Genomic DNA, 18,631 nt, shown 5'->3' with positions numbered 1-18,631 from the left:
TTTAAGCCAAGAAAATTCCTTCTTGCTCCAAAATAACTTCTGTCTTCCTTACAATTTTCTTAGTTCAAGAAATTCTCTTTTTCTGTGTATATATATGACATCTTAATACTTAAAATATATTAACTTATCTTAAACTTATCAAGAAATTAAATAAAATAACTACTACTAACTTCTTTTAAAGTTAAAAAAAATACTTAAGTAAATGAGCACAAACAACAAAACAAAAATTTTTAAAATTATAATACTAAATAAAAAAAAATAATTCACAGATTCGGTAGAATCTGGCGCCAAGTTCGGTTCAAAAATTTCGTTGTAAACGGAGCGTCAGACTACCGACTGTTTACTGTAAGCATGACGTTTTTCTCAGGTTGCAAATTTTATTTTAAATTGTACGGTCTTTTTTTTTTCTTAAATTTCTATTATAACAGTAGTTCATACCTTATTTTCCTGATATCAATTAATTGAAAAAATATGAAAAAATTGTTTAATTCTATGAATCAGAATTATTTCGGTTCAGACAGCGTTGAATATAACTGCTTAAATTTTGTCCCTATTATAATTTTTTATTCAGATATCTCTGCATAGGAACACTTTTTAACTAGAAACCTAATTTCTAATGTTTCATATTTTCGATAACAATAATACTAATTAGAATACTAAAAGTAATAATATCGGTAATAATAAATTGATGTTAAAAATGAAAGCAATAATAATATTTATCATTATCATTATTATTACTAAAATAATTGTTTGTTATATTCATTGAATTAATGTGTATTGCAGTATTAAATCTAAATTAAAATTTTTTCTTATTAAGAAAATGTCAAAATTCTCTTTCTATATATAAGAAATGTATAATTTCCATCGATAATTTAGGATATCGATTTAAACCGGAGGCGTTTACGCGGATTAGTCAGTTTAAATATTTTAATACCACTAGCTAATATGAGAAAAGAAAACTTTAATTTTTTTATCAGAATTTGAGCTGTAAAATCAAAGAACGAACGACTTTTCATATGATTATAGCTTTGCCTGAAAAAATTCATTTATTTATGAATTTTTAATATTGCGCGGGAAAAGTTTACGTTTGAAATTAAAAATGTAAAAGTATCTTATGAAACAAAAAATTTTATAGAACAAATTATCATACAACCTTCCATGTTTATGTTTGAAACATATTTTTTAATTAAATTTTATTTGTTAACCAGTTTAAACACACAAACATTGTATGAGTTATACTTTCTTCGAATAAACCAGATGTTCAGTGTCTGGGGAATTCTCATTGAAAAGTGTGTACATTCTATGATCTTATGGTTATTGCCTGTAGATGACACTGTCATCCAATTGAGCGGGTTTCAAATAATCTTAATTTCTTGATAACATGTAATTGAATAAATGTGTATTGCAGTATTAAATCTAAATTAAAATTTTTCTTATTAAGAAAATGTCAAAATTCTCTTTCTATATATAAGAAATGTATAATTTCCATCGATAATTAAGGATATCGATTTAAACCGGAGGCGTTTACGCGGATTAGTCAGTTTAAATTTTTTAATACCACTAGCTAATATGAGAAAAGAAAACTTTAATTTTTTTATCAGAATTTGAGCTGTAAAATCAAAGAACGAACGACTTTTCATATGATTATAGCTTTGCCTGAAAAAATTCATTTATTTATGAATTTTTAATATTGCGCGGGAAAAGTTTACGTTTGAAATTAAAAATGTAAAAGTATCTTATGAAATAAAAAATTTTATAGAACAAATTATCATACAACCTTCCATGTTTATGTTTGAAACATATTTTTTTAATTAAATTTTATTTGTTAACCAGTTTAAACACACAAACATTGTATGAGTTATACTTTCTTCGAATAAACCAGATGTTCAGTGTCTGGGGAATTCTCATTGAAAAGTGTGTACATTCTATGATCTTATGGTTATTGCCTGTAGATGACACTGTCATCCAATTGAGCGGGTTTCAAATAATCTTAATTTCTTGATAACATGTAATTGAATAAATGTGTATTGCAGTATTAAATCTAAATTAAAATTTTTTCTTATTAAGAAAATGTCAAAATTCTCTTTCTATATATAAGAAATGTATAATTTCCATCGATAATTTAGGATATCGATTTAAACCGGAGGCGTTTACGCGGATTAGTCAGTTTAAATTTTTTAATACCACTAGCTAATATGAGAAAAGAAAACTTTAATTTTTTTATCAGAATTTGAGCTGTAAAATCAAAGAACGAACGACTTTTCATATGATTATAGCTTTGCCTGAAAAAATTCATTTATTTATGAATTTTTAATATTGCGCGGGAAAAGTTTACGTTTGAAATTAAAAATGTAAAAGTATCTTATGAAACAAAAAATTTTATAGAACAAATTATCATACAACCTTCCATGTTTATGTTTGAAACATATTTTTTTAATTAAATTTTATTTGTTAACCAGTTTAAACACACAAACATTGTATGAGTTATACTTTCTTCGAATAAACCAGATGTTCAGTGTCTGGGGAATTCTCATTGAAAAGTGTGTACATTCTATGATCTTATGGTTATTGCCTGTAGATGACACTGTCATCCAATTGAGCAGGTTTCAAATAATCTTAATTTCTTGATAACATGTAATTTGAATAAATGTGTATTGCAGTATTAAATCTAAATTAAAATTTTTTCTTATTAAGAAAATGTCAAAATTCTCTTTCTATATATAAGAAATGTATAATTTCCATCGATAATTAAGGATATCGATTTAAACCGGAGGCGTTTACGCGGATTAGTCAGTTTAAATTTTTTAATACCACTAGCTAATATGAGAAAAGAAAACTTTAATTTTTTATCAGAATTTGAGCTGTAAAATCAAAGAACGAACGACTTTTCATATGATTATAGCTTTGCCTGAAAAAATTCATTTATTTATGAATTTTTAATATTGCGCGGGAAAAGTTTACGTTTGAAATTAAAAATGTAAAAGTATCTTATGAAACAAAAAATTTTATAGAACAAATTATCATACAACCTTCCATGTTTAAGTTTGAAACATATTTTTTTAATTAAATTTTATTTGTTAACCAGTTTAAACACACAAACATTGTATGAGTTATACTTTCTTCGAATAAACCAGATGTTCAGTGTCTGGGGAATTCTCATTGAAAAGTGTGTACATTCTATGATCTTATGGTTATTGCCTGTAGATGACACTGTCATCCAATTGAGCGGGTTTCAAATAATCTTAATTTCTTGATAACATGTAATTGAATAAATGTGTATTGCAGTATTAAATCTAAATTAAAATTTTTTCTTATTAAGAAAATGTCAAAATTCTCTTTCTATATATAAGAAATGTATAATTTCCATCGATAATTAAGGATATCGATTTAAACCGGAGGCGTTTACGCGGATTAGTCAGTTTAAATTTTTTAATACCACTAGCTAATATGAGAAAAGAAAACTTTAATTTTTTATCAGAATTTGAGCTGTAAAATCAAAGAACGAACGACTTTTCATATGATTATAGCTTTGCCTGAAAAAATTCATTTATTTATGAATTTTTAATATTGCGCGGGAAAAGTTTACGTTTGAAATTAAAAATGTAAAAGTATCTTATGAAACAAAAAATTTTATAGAACAAATTATCATACAACCTTCCATGTTTATGTTTGAAACATATTTTTTAATTAAATTTTATTTGTTAACCAGTTTAAACACACAAACATTGTATGAGTTATACTTTCTTCGAATAAACCAGATGTTCAGTGTCTGGGGAATTCTCATTGAAAAGTGTGTACATTCTATGATCTTATGGTTATTGCCTGTAGATGGCACTGTCATCTAATTGAGCGGGTTTCAAATAATCTTAATTTCTTGATAACATGTAACTCATTAAAAAGTGTGAACATTCTGTGATCTTATGGTTATGGCCTGTAGGTGGCACTGTCATCCAATTGAGCGGGTTTCAAATAATCTTAATCTCTTGATAATACGAAACATAACTATGCGTTTGATATATTGCGTCATTTACTAACAACGATGTCATAATAACAATAAATAATATTGGTAACCATAATAAAAATAACAATAATAGTAATTATAATACTGAAAGTATTAATATCGGTAATAATAAATTGATGTTAAAAATGAAAGCAATAATAATGTTTATCATTATCATTATTATTACTAAAATGATTGTTGTTATTAATAAATCCGAACAAAAACAGCTTCACTGTAAAAAATTGCGCCAAGTCCACGTTCATAAAACTCATCTCAATAACATTAGCACTTTACAAAAAAAAATAAGACTCGTTTCAAAAATTTTCATTCTTTACAAAAAGATGTGAAATCCGAACAAAAACAGTTTCACTGTAAAAAAAAATTGCGCTAAGTCCACGTTCATAAAACTCATCTCAATAACGTTTGCACTTTACAAAAAAAATAAGACTCGATATAATAATTGTCATTCTCTACAAAAAAAAGTGAAATACAAAAAAATACCAAGAAACTGTCATAATGTTAAAAAAATTGATAGATAATTTGTTGAAAATTTAAAAATTAAAAAAAAAATTTTTTTATCGTACTTGGCGCACGTCATTGAGTACCCCAAATTTTTCAGGATAAATAAATATCCTTTTAATGATTAAAAATTTATAAGTTAGTCAACCTATAAAATGCATGAATTTAATTAATCAACTATTATTATTTAATAATAAGTTTTACAAAATTTAGGTAAAATCGACATGTCATACGTATGTTATTTGAAATTTTTAATCATCCAGACATCATTTATGATTTTATTAAAACGCCCTCTCGTGTTTGGTTATGAAAACTACTTCAAAGTGGATACTATTGAGTGCTCTAGAAAAGAAAACATATGGCCGACTAAATTGAGAAAATGCGGTGTGATTGCCAATCAAAATGTGTTAATTACAATTAAACTAAGCAATATCAAGTTTCTTCATTGAAGCTTAATGATAGAGCTGAAAAAAATTGAATCCAAAAATTTTATATAATTTCAGATGATTTCACCACACCATCATATTGACAGTTATTTCCACTAAAAATTAAAAAAAAAATTTAATAACGGATTTTTTCACTGAAACTGATAATTAATCGAGTAAGCAGTGTTTTTATTGAGTTGAGTATGCTTGACTAATGTAAATTTATAAGTATAAGAATGTATGAAATCATATATTTTGTAATTAGAACTGATCAGCCCAAATATGTATAACTATACATAATTACATAAATTCGAGCAAAATAGTTTTTTCTCGGGTTGAAATTCTTCCGAAAAAAATTTGGGGTACTCAATGACGCGCGCCAAGTACGATAAAAAATTTTTTTAATTTTTAAATTTTCAACAAATTTTCTATCAATTTTTTTAACATTATGACAGTTTCTTGGTATTTTTTTGTATTTCACTTTTTTTTGTAGAGAATGACAATTATTATATCGAGTCTTATTTTTTTTGTAAAGTGCAAACGTTATTGAGATGAGTTTTATGAACGTGGACTTGGCGCAATTTTTTTTTACAGTGAAACTGTTTTTGTTCGGATATAGTTTTCAGTGACCATTGATATTATTATGAAATGTCATTTAATCAAAAATTTTATTTCAAATTATTTTAGGAATAAGAAATGGATAAATTTTGTTTCCTTGTATCTAAGAATAGAAAGCAAGGTTGGGTTGTGAAAACGAAAAATGTTTTTAAAATTATAGAAGGTAATAAATTTGAACCCATTACTTTGGATGAAAGTTCCGATACTATAGTGTACGTAAGAAACGTCGGAGTTCCTTTAAATAATCTTTTAGTAGTTGGATCTGATGGTAAGTTTTCATTGAAGTGACAAAGTTGACGATCTGTTCTGTAAATAGTGGATAATTTATCTAATTGTAAAATGTAATGAGTGTGTGTTTGATTAAGTAATTGTATTAGAACATTCACTTTCATTCCTTATGCTGGAAAATTTTTTGGTAATTTCAAATGAAAAAGTTTTATGAAATTATGAACTCTCAACCATGCATTTATTACTTTCATTACAAACATGACGGTAAAGTAATCCTAAGCCATTGCATCTAATTTTCAACTATTGTTTTTAATCAAAATTTCAGATAATCCTAAATTGTTAAAAGAACGTCATGATGATGGGGTTATACGCATCAGGACTGTGAAATTTAACGATTATAGTCCTTCCATTCAATCCAAACAGACGTCAACGACTGTAGCAGCTAAACAGGTATATATGGGGTATTCCATGCCAAATCGACCACTTTTGAACTCGACCCCTTTAGATTTAGCTGAAACTTTATCATTCTTTTCGACCCTTTGAAAAACATTTTTAAGAATTTTTCAAATTTTTTGTCCAACGCAAAAAAATTTTAAATTTCTAAAAAAATTGCTTTTTTATTTTCAAATAGCCATAACTTTTTTAGAAATTGATTTTTGGGTACCTTTTTTTTTTTTAAATTTTTGTTTTTTAATGAACTTTTCGAAAAAATAAATAAAAAAATAAATAAATAAAATATGATCAATTCTATAAAATAATCGGTTTTTTTGAGTTAAATCGTTATTTTTTCAAAGTTGGCCTTTTTATTTCTTTTTTCCAAAAAAAAACTTCAATCAATTTGACAATTATTCCCGCTCATCCCGGGCAGGGCCGATTTTTTTTTTATTATTTTTATTTAATTGAAAAAATAATTTTCTTTTATTTCATAAAATTTGACAATTTTTTTTTTTCAATTAAATATAAATAATAAAAAACAAAAAATCGGCCCTGCCCGGGATGAGCGGGAATAATTGTCAAATTGATTGAAGTTTTTTTTTGAGAAAAAGAAATACAAAGAGCCAACTTTGAAAAAATAACGATTTAGCTCAAAAAAACCGATTATTTTATAGAATTGATCATATTTTATTTTTTTTGTGTATTTTTCGAAAAGTTCATTAAAAACAAAAATTTTAAAAAAAAGGTACCCAAAAGTCAATTTTTAAAAGTTATGGCTATTTGAAAATAAAAAGCAATTTTTTTCAAAAATTTAAAACTTTTTTGGGTTGACAAAAAAATTGAAAAATTCTCAAAATGTTTTTCAAAGGGTAGAAAAGAATGATTAAGTTTCAGCTAAATCTAAAGGGGTTGAGTACAAAAGTGGTCGATTTGGCATGGAATACCCCATATATATATATTAATCATTTCTACATTTATCTTTTTTCTTTTAATCACGGTAGTTTTAATGAAATCTGGTAAATAGACTTTTAAGTCTCCTTTTTAGTTTTTACTTATAAAACTACATAGAAATATCCGTTTTGTTACTTATTTTTATCTTAAAGAAATAACTTTTTCATTTCGAGAAAATAATTCAACTAGTTTTCAAATATATACTAAATTTTAAGAAAAATATTTGAATTGAGAATCAATTACTTCTTTTAAAAAATCATAAACTGTACACTTTGCAGTGCAAGTGGATTTAACGTATAAAAATAAAAGAAAATAAAAAATTTAATACATTGCAGTAATTTAAGATAAAGATAATCTTGGAAAGCTCACTTCTTTAATAAATTATTTGTAATGGTTTTAAAACTATTGTTAACAGTGTCCAAGCAAAATTCCTAAAAATGCCGCCGTTAATGCCTCAGCAGAATATTACCGAAATTTGTTACCAGGAACACAGCCTGATCCTGAGAAAGATGTAAGTTTTAATCATCAAAATGCTTATATACTTATGAAAAAATTGAGTAATTTCTTATTTTGACGTATCTGGAAAATATCGTTAGAAGTGAAAAAAATACATTGAGAAATATACTGTTCGTAATAGCGACTGCAGCGGTATTGTATCGCATATTTTAGTTTGCTATTTTAATAACACGATAAAATTGTATTTTCTTACTGTAGGAATTAAAAATACATGAACAAATTATAATATCACTAAAATGAAACAATACCTGAGTCGAGAAAATTTTCAATTGTAAAATCAGCTTAAAAACTTTTTTATAAATCTACTCCCCTAAAAACAATTTGGAGTTAAAGTTAAATAGACCGAAAATTAGATCTTTTTTCCTTTATTTTGACCTTAATTCGTTTACGTGATATTACAATTTGGCATTTTACAAGTTGATAATTTGCGACCCAAATGCCAAAAGGGCGTATACCAATTTATACGCCCTTTTGGCTTTGCAGTGCCAAAAGGGCGTATAAATTTTTTTTTTTCACTAATCGCTTTATTAACGGTTTCTAAGCTTAAATATAGACAAAAAATTTCCAAAGCCAAAAGGGCGTATGTCTGAAATTATACGCCCTTTCAGCTTTAGGATTTTGAAAATTTAGTGACCTAAAGCCAAAAGGGCGCATAATTTTTTTGCCAATTGCTTTGAATTCTGAGTTATATGTTACTAATTTTACTGCAGAATTGAAAATATTTATTGATTATTAAATTACACATCAGTATTATTAAAGGTTAATATTAAAATTTTAATACAAATTCTGTTTATAATTTTAATTGATAAAGAAAAAAAAACACCAGCTGAAATGAAAAAATTTTATCAAGGTGCAATGGTGATGGCAATCATCCATGGTTTACTTGAGGTTCTGAAATGTATTTGACTATCATTTATAGTTCATTGTTTGACATTACAGTAAAATAACAGACCAATAAACAGTACAATTTAATCATGTAAAATTAATTTGAAAAATACCGATATCTAATATGGTTGCTGAGTCAGAGGCACGAAATTGAACAAAATTAAATAGTCTGAATTTATTTTTTAGAGTTAAATTTTATATTTCAGAACAAAATTAAAAGTTTTTTTATACGCCCTTTTGGCTTTAGGCTAAAATTTTTTTAAAGCCAAAAGGGCGTATGTATTGAGATATGTCCTTTTGGCATTAGTACATAGAAAAATTTTTTTTGACAAATCTTTACGTTTCGAACAATTCTAAGTTGAATGGCAAAAAAAAATTTTTTTATACGCCCTTTTGGCATAACTCTATCTAACTGCTGTAATACGCCCTTTTGGCATTTGGGTCGCGAATTGTTACTTGTGCACTTTTCATATCAATTTTATACAGCCCATGGACTTTAATGGTGAAAATAAAAATGTTTTTGTCTCTTCTATTTTGTCTTATAAGAAGCCACATGAATCAGATGACGAGCTTCATAATGAAGAACTTGAAGATTTATCAAATGATGAGCTTCATAATGAAGAACTTGAGGATTTATCAGACGGTACTGATGCAGAGGATAATGGCTCATTTCAAAACAACCGTGATGGCCATAAAAATGACGAAGTAACACCACGCCGAGTACTAACAGAATCTACAAATTCACAAACGTCGACTTCAGCTTCACGACGTCCTCAGCAACCAAGAACTCGAATTAAGCGGCCTCTTCAGCGACCTCAGAAAAACTTAAAACTTTCTAAGAAAACAATGAGACTTGAAGCTATGGTTGATTCTTTGAATAAGAAGGTGAATAAATTAATTAAAAAAATCAACCGATTGGACAGCAAAGAAGCCAACCAAACGTATCGCCTTTGTCATATCCAAACTTAACAGAAACTCACGTTGTGGTAGAAGGAACTCAAGAGGTATAACAATAAGTACTTTTCATCAATCTATAATAGCTGTACTCAATTGTGTGACAAGATTAGTAAAGAAAATGATATTTTTTATCTTAGCTTGAAGATTCCCTGTTTAAAAAAATTGATTGAAAAGAATTAAAAATGATGAAATTTTAATTCTTGTCAATAATTTCAATTTCTCTGCTTGTATATATATATATATATATATATATATATATATAGTTAGCACGGAGCGACCGCTTTTCAATTCTTTTCATTTAATATTTTTCATCGGGGATTATTCTTGAATACCTATTCCGTATGTGTACACCTGTATATTACTTATTGCGATGTACACATTTCATTTATGACAGTCGAATTTTCATACTAAAAATGTTTTTTTTTTTTTAAATCTAGTTTGTTGTCATTGATGGTTTAAAAATTGATGCAGATAATATGTCAGATATTCTTATGCAAAAGACAATGAGACGACGTGCTAATCTTGTAATGAGAGAAATATGGCCGCCGGATGTAATGAAAAACATGTATCTGATACGTCAAGATAATGTAGAAGTACAAACGATTACAACCCCTGAAGATCGGCGAAAATTGAAAAGTATGTACTTCAAGGATTCTACATATAAGTCATGTTTGTAAAGTTAAAGTAGTTCAAACAAATTAGGAAAACGGTTAATCTTAAATGCTATCCCGGCAACTTCCCATAATTCCATATCTAAGCGCTTAAAATTGCACTTATCAAAATCTGATAGATGTTTGATAAAACACGATTATTTATATTTTCAAACTCCAATTACTTTTGAACGAATTAACCGATTTTCACGCGGTTGGCAGCATTCGACGCCCTTAATATTAATATTAATTTCTCGCCCAAGGCGTGTAAAGATTTCCCATTACAAAAATACAGAAACTCTGATTTTTTTATCTGTGAATTTCTGTAGCTCAGTGGTACTTTCTAGCATCGCTTCGACCATGGACGAGTTTTCTTTAGAATTAATTAAATGCGCTACAAAAGTGTCCATTGCGACCAAGCTGTAACTCGAACCGGCGAAGTATTACAGACCTCAAAACTTGATTTTTCCACGTAATTCGCGTTTTCGCCACTGTACTAAGTGCCAGTAAGTTGCAGAAATGTACAGATAAAAAATCAGAGTTTCTGTGTTTTTGTACAAACATACATACATACATACGTACATACATACAGAGGTACAGACACCATCGCGGGAATAGTTAAAGAAGCTTCCTAGGACCTCAAAACATCGAGATCTGATGAAAACTCAATTTTCAAAAAACGGGATAAAACCAATAACTTCCCGATTTTCGAAAATTTTTAATTTTCTCAGCGGAAAGTTAGAAAAATTCCGATCCATTGTTAAAAATGAAAATTTTCCTCATGCTATTTTCAAAGGCTATAAAATCTCAGCTTTCAATATTGAATTAACATTTTTAAAAATAAACTAAAATTTAAAATAAAGTTACAAGATTTTTAAAAATAATGATGTAAAACGAAAAATTAAATAGTAAAATAAAAAAATGTTGTTTATTGTTCTCCATTATAAAACCTTATTTTAATTTCAAAAATTTTAATTTTAATTTTCTTTTTCTCATTATAGAAATTTGTTTATACCTGCAAAGACGTCGAGAAATTCACTATGGCGAAGGCTCTAACGATGACATTAACATTCATTTGAAAAATTGGATGAGCATGGCTTTTCGTGCATGCAGGAGAAAAATAAAAAAAAGCCAAGAAAATGTAGTTAATTAACTTAATTTAAAGTTAGAAATACAACGCAATTGTTACAACTGATATGAGTAAAATAATGTACAAACTGTCGTGCTGTGATAGTTAATGATTAAACTGATTCTACTAATATTATTATTATTACTGATATTATAATTATTGTTATTGTTTAAATATACAGAATATTATTAATATTGTCGTAATAAAATAAGTATAAATTATATTTTTTTAAAATAAAAATTGTCAGTGTTTCATATAAATGTAACAAGATACTTAAAAGTAATAAATACTTTTTTTTTAAATTATCTATGGTATTACATTTTATAAATTTTTGAATACAAAAATCAGGTAGGTACACCATAAAAACAATATTGATGCTGTTTCAAGAGTATTCACTGTGAAGATTGCGTGTAACCACCGTGAATACACCATAAGTTCACGATGAATTTGCCGGGTTAATATCGCGATTTTACTGTCTATTTTCTTGTGAAATCACTGTGAATTCACTGTGTAAACACTGTGAATTCATTGTGAAAACACTGTGAATTCATTGTGTAACCACTGTGAATTCATTGTGAGAACATTGTGAATTCATTGTGAGAACATTGTGATTTTACTGTGAATTCATTGTGAAAACACTGTGTACAAATGGGACAAATGCACAGTGTAAGCACAGTGAAATCACACAACTTACACGGAGTTTGCACTGTGCTTTCACAGTGATTCTAAAACCGCGAGGGTATGTCATTGAAACATCACCATAGTAATAAATTACAATAAAAGCTCTTAAAAGTAACCTAGGTTGTCTTTCTTGCTCTTATTAGTGTTTCATGAGAAATTGAGACAGAACTACGGTAATTTTTAACAGATTTCACTGTACTATACAATAACATGTACTGCGGCTTACCTTCACGGAGTGGTTCTTTCGAATTGCCGCTCAATTTGTCGGTAGTGACATCTAACCACGATTACTAAGGTCCGATCCATTGACTACCCGGGAAAAAATGATCAGACCTGACCATGCCTGTTCATGTATGATCAGGCCTGAAATTAGACCTGATCATGCCTGTTCATGTATGACCAGGCCTGAAGTTATACATGATCATGCCTGATCAGTTCTGTTCATGCCTGCTCATATCTGGAGTACTAAATACGCTCAGGCCTGATCAGGCCTGTCCATGCCTGACCAGACCTATCCATGCCTGTCCATGCCTGTTCATGTCTGAAGTGTTAAATACGCTCAGGCCTGTTCATACCTGTTCATGTCTATTCATGTCTGACCATGCCTGTTTATGACTGTTCCTCTCTGACTATAGTCAGAGATATGATAAAAATTTTTTCTTTGACGAAAAAAATTTTTGGTCATCTAAAAAGTGCAAAATTATTTTTAACATTACGTTTATTTAAATAATTTTGAAATAAAAATTTATTACATTTTCTATGGGATGTTATGGTCTGCTCTGCTCCTGCCTAATATGAAAATCATTACTTATTATATTATTTAAATAAATGTGATATTATAATGAGATTCGGTTACATAAATAAATTAGGACTATCAAAATATATTATAAAACCAATTTTAACATTATATTTATCATAAACTTATTCGATACTCTATGTACTTCATAGAATTGTTACATCTAATATAGCAGCACAGCAGGCGGGAAATTCAAGGCAAACGGATAACACCAGAGTTAAACAGCATTGAGCATGGTTGGTAGTTGGATGGTTGACCGCTGGTGTTACATCCTTACAATAATATGTAATTATTTTTTTTTTTATTTTATTTTATTATAGAGAATTGCGTACGACTCTATCAAGTACTACAACCATAAAATTAAGCAAAATAATTAATTAAAAATAGTAATGGGTTTTCAGACCTGACCATGTCTGATCAGGCCTGATCAGGTCAATTCATGCCTGATCAGGCATGGTCATTTTTCATGTCTGATCAGGGCTGAAGACTCATGCCTGTTCATGTCTGATCAGGTCTGATCATTTTTTCCCGGGTAGCGTAGCTTCTCATAGAAATTTGTCACTGACAAATGATATTTACTACAAAACATTAATGGGATTTTCTGATATCCACCTTCTTATTTATTAATTACACTCAATAAAACTATAGTTTTACTAATGTACCAGTTATACGATAAAAGGTCTAAAGGTATTTGATTTGATTCATTAGGATGAAAAATAAAGACCATATCGTCATTTATTAAACACCCTTTAAATATAATTTTATCAGAAATTTGAATAACGTACTACGCGCGCGCCTTAATTTTAACCAATGACAAATTTTGTCTCGTTTTTTTTTTAATTTCGACTATTGACTAACTTCAAGCACTTATATATTTTATGAATAACCTGAAGAATTTTATTGTAATTGTAATGTTTATTAGTGTATGTTTTTATGCGTCAAAATTGGAAACAACAATATAAGTTAAAAATATAAATACTTTTATTTATTTTACATATTATATATATATTATAAACATATTATATATATATATATATATATATATATATATATATATATATATATATATATATATATATATATATATGTATATTATTTGACTTGTTTCCAATTGTTGATTATTATTGTTACACTAGTAAATTAAGCGTTTCAGTAGCTTTTATGCTGATGATTATTAATAATTAATTTGTATTGTGTTGTCTAATTTAAGTGATAAATAAAATAAAATAAACAGTCTGCTGTGTGATTGTTTCATATAAAAAACATTTAAAAAACAGTCTGCTGTGCGATTGTTTCATTGTAAAAAAATAGTCTGATTATAAACAAAACAGTCTATATAACATTATTATAAAAATTTGTAGTAAAAATTAGTTTATCATCAATATTAACTTAAAGACAAAATTTTTATTTATTTATTCTGTAAATCTTACAGGTGACTTTTTTCTTTAATTTCTTACTTTATTATATATAAACTTACTAACATAATTTGAAAATTATAATAAATTAATTCATAAACGACTTACATAAAACTTTTTTGTAATTTATTTCCCATACAAATATTTTAATCTTAATTTATTTTATTAACTATTGTACTCAAAAATGTTTTCTCTTCATAATTTAAAATCACCCGTTATTGCTAACAATCAATTGTTAGAAGATGAGCATATAGATTTTTTTGCTCTCCTCCTGCACAATCAATTTCAGTATGCTATTCGAGAAAGTTTGTATGTTCAACATCCAGAAGCTATTGAACAACTGGATACTAATAAAGAGCATATACAAATATTGCATAGTCGCGACACAGATTATATTTTTAATCAAAATGAAAAGTATCGCACCGATCACTGGGTTTGTAGTTATTATGATACCAAAAAAATTTATATTTTTGATTCCGCGAATAGAAAACAACTTCATGAAAAGCATAAGATTTTTTTAGAAAAATTATACCCAGGATTTACATTTAATAGTAATACAATTGAATTTCCTGATGTACAGAGTCAACCAAATAATTATGATTGTGGAGTGTATGCAATTGCATTCGCAACCTCATTGGCCTTAGGAGAGTGGCCAATAAAATCTTTATTCCTTTTCGATCATAATAAAATGCGTAACCATTTGATAAAACTATTCAATGATCGTATTTTAACGAGTTTCCCAAAGATACCTAGTGATAATGGAAAAATTCCGATGAAAACTTTTTCCGCAATCATGAAAGAAGGAAAGGTTATAGTTACTAACAGTAATTATAACGTATTTCCAACTGATAAATTTAAGAAAGTTGACTTAAAAATAGAAAATAAAGTGGCGATAAAACCTGTAGGTACAAAAACTAGCGATTTTTTGAAAAATGTACGCAAAAGAAAAATTGAAACAATAATTTTAAGTAATGATAATTCGTTGTTAGCTCTAAATAGCAAAAATTTTTCCCGTAAAAATAATGTAAAAGTCGAAACAAGCACAAACTCTATAAAAAACGGTTCATCACCTACTAAACAGAAGCGGAAAATTGAAACAGTTTTGTTTAACAATAACGATGCAACTTCAACTCAAAATGTTAAGAAAGATATTGTTTCCGTTTCAAAGAAAATCAAGTTGCTAACAACGGAACGAAAAAGAAAAGTTCACACAACGTTAGTTGAAGAATTATCATCAACAAAACGAAGAAATACCAATAATACAAGTTTTTTTACCAAATGTAAGTGACATGCTTTTAAATATAGTAAGACGTGGAGGTCAACTGCGGGATGAACATATGTATCATTTCAAATTAATTTTAGCTAATTGTTCAGACTATGATCTTCGCGACACGTTATATCTAGCGAGATCTGAAAAAATCGAACCCGTACCATAGTTGAAAAATCATATACAAATATTATATAGCACTGATAAACATTGGATATGTTCATACTATGATACAAAAAAGATTTACATTTACGATTCTTTGAATAGATTTTCATTAAATGACGATCAAACTCTCTTCTTAAAACATCTGTATCCTTATCTTAATTTTGATTCAAAATCAATTATTTTTATGAAAGTTCAAAACCAATGTAATGGAACTGATTGTAGAGTATTTGCCATTGCGTTTGCAATATCTTTACTATACAATCAAAAACCGGAGTGCATCGTTTATGACCAGGGTCTTATGCGTTATCATTTAGTCAAAATATTTCAGACAAATACAATAAGTCATTTTCCAACTATTAATGAGAATGCATTAGACTTACAATCTTTGAGAGAAATAAAAAAAAGAAATCGTAGAATATATAATCAGCGCGTTAGGGGCCACAAGGCATTGACTAAAAAAGGCTCGAGTGAATTGGCTCAAAATTGTGAAAACGTTGAAACAAAATTTAATCAAAAACAGTCAGTGGTTGAACAATCTAAAGAAGAAGCTCATGATCAATCGTCATCGCATGATCTGAGTTCAGAACTTTCAACACAATTATCTAAAGCGGTAATTAGCGTTAAGATTATCGAAGATGATGATTTTGATGACAATTCAATATTAACACAAGATTCAATCATTGAAGAACATAATTATTCTAATCTGAGTATAAAATCTGATTATGAAAATAAAATTATACAACAGAAAGCATTAACGGCTAAGAAAAAAGTGGCAATAAAATCAGATTATAAAAATAAAAGTTTAAAACAAAAAGTATTAACGGCTAAAAAAATTGTGGCGAAGTACTCTCGAGAAAATTCAAGAAAAAATTTCATCAAAATAAAATCTTCTGAATATTATATTAATAAATTAGCTACAGTTATTGATGGGAAAAATCTTGTGGAGAAACATTTAGAAGCGCAAAGAATCATCAAGTGGTGTATGTGTCAAAGAAAAATGCATATGAAATTATTAACAGATACTTTGTATATTTTGAAGAAGAAAGCCGAATTCCATCTTTCACACCTACCCGTTGATGCTTTAGCAATGACAATAGATGAATATAAGGCTATGTGTAGTCCATCTCTCCATTACTCAACTACAGAACCTTATTTTTATGAAACGTCATATTCATTTGGAACAATCGAGGATCAAATTATTTCTATGAATAAATTAGGTCAATCTACAAATATACTACCTTTATTAAATGATAAACATGCAAAAAAAAAGTGACTTTGCAATAATTATTGTCGAGTAACTGTGGAGATGGAAATGTACTTACGGTATAAAAACTTTCTTGAAAAATTAAAAACACGGAATTTGAATAATTTTCAAGCATTTTTGGATCAACTATTTATATATCATTCAGTTGATGATGTCGTGGATAAATTAGGTCACTACAATTTTTGTCTTCAATCTTTTAATTCATGCAATTCAGAGTTATTATGCATTGAGTTATTATCACCTCATTTTCCTTCTGTTCGATATATTAAGCAACTTATACACAAAATCAAAAGAAATTTGATTGATTTAAATCATCTAGATAAGGCATTAGAATCAGGTGATTCAGAATTTTTAATAAATGTTACAAATAAAATGAAAGAAGAAGGAAATATATTAGATAAAAAAGAAGGAGGATTATGTCTAGATGAAGATAAAATACAGACTGAGAACAAAGCAGCATTCCTGGCTTTTACAAAACGGTCATTGGATTTACCACGCTTTAAATGCATATCCTGTCAAAAGTTAGTTTTCAAAAAAGATGTTACTGAATGGAGTAAATTGCGTCAGCCTATTTCAAATAAAATATGGAGTAATTTAATTAACTTTATTAATGAACAAGATCCAACTATGAACAGCGATTTTATTTGTAACTATTGTTTACGAAAAATTCGCTCTGGATCTATGCCTCCAACTTGTTTACTGAACAACATGTATGTTGGAAAAATTCCAAATGAAATTTTCGCATTAAATGAGTATGAAAAAATACTTATACAGCGAGCAAAAGCATTTCAAGTAGTTCAAAGATTAGGAACTGTTGCTAAAAAAAATTTACCTCATACTATGCGAATACAAAACCTAAAAGGTCAAACATTTCATCTTCCCTTGCCAATAGAAGAAACACTAAAAAAAATTTGTTCTACAACTGATCCGTTGAATAAACATCATGAGCTGTATATTGTAATGCGTAGCATTCCTACAAAGTCAAATGTTATATGGGAGAAAATGGTTAGCTTAGAAAATGTATTGAGAGTATTGACATGGTTAAAGAGTAATAATACTCTTTACTCTGAAATTAAATTACCACAATGCCCTCAAAATTTACGTGAATGGTTAGATTCAAAAAATATTTCATTTCAACTTGAAATGACCGAAGATGAAAATTGTGTAAATACAATCCGAACAAAAACAGTTTCACTGTAAAAAAATTGCGCCAAGTCCACGTTCATAAAACTCATCTCAATAACGTTTGCACTTTACAAAAAAAATAAGACTCAATATAATAATTGTCGTTCTCTACAAAAAAAAGTGAAATACAAAAAAATACCAAGAAACTGTCATAATGTTAAAAAAATTGAAAGAAAATTTGTTGAAAATTTAAAAATTAAAAAAAAATTTTTTTATCGTACTTGACGCGCGTCATTGAGTACCCCAAATTTTTTCGGAAGAATTTCAACCCGAGAAAAAACGATTTTGCTCGAATTTATGTAATTATGTATAGTTATACATATTCGGGCTGATCAGCTCTAATTACATAATATATGATTTCATACGTTCTTATACTTATAAATTTACATTAGTCAAGCATACTCAACTCATTAAAAACACTGCTTACTGGATTAATATCCGTTTCAGTGAAAAAATCCGTTTCGAAAATTTTTTTCAGATTTTTAGTGAAAATATCTGTCAATATGGTAGTCTGGTGAAGATATCTGAAATAACACAAAATTTTT

Source organism: Cotesia typhae, unplaced genomic scaffold (genome assembly GCF_013202065.1).
Source record: "Cotesia typhae breed Kobodo isofemale line unplaced genomic scaffold, CoteBio_Ctyphae scaffold_141, whole genome shotgun sequence".
In the NCBI taxonomy this organism is placed as follows: Eukaryota; Metazoa; Arthropoda; class Insecta; order Hymenoptera; family Braconidae; genus Cotesia; species Cotesia typhae.
This window is presented reverse-complemented; position numbering follows the sequence as displayed.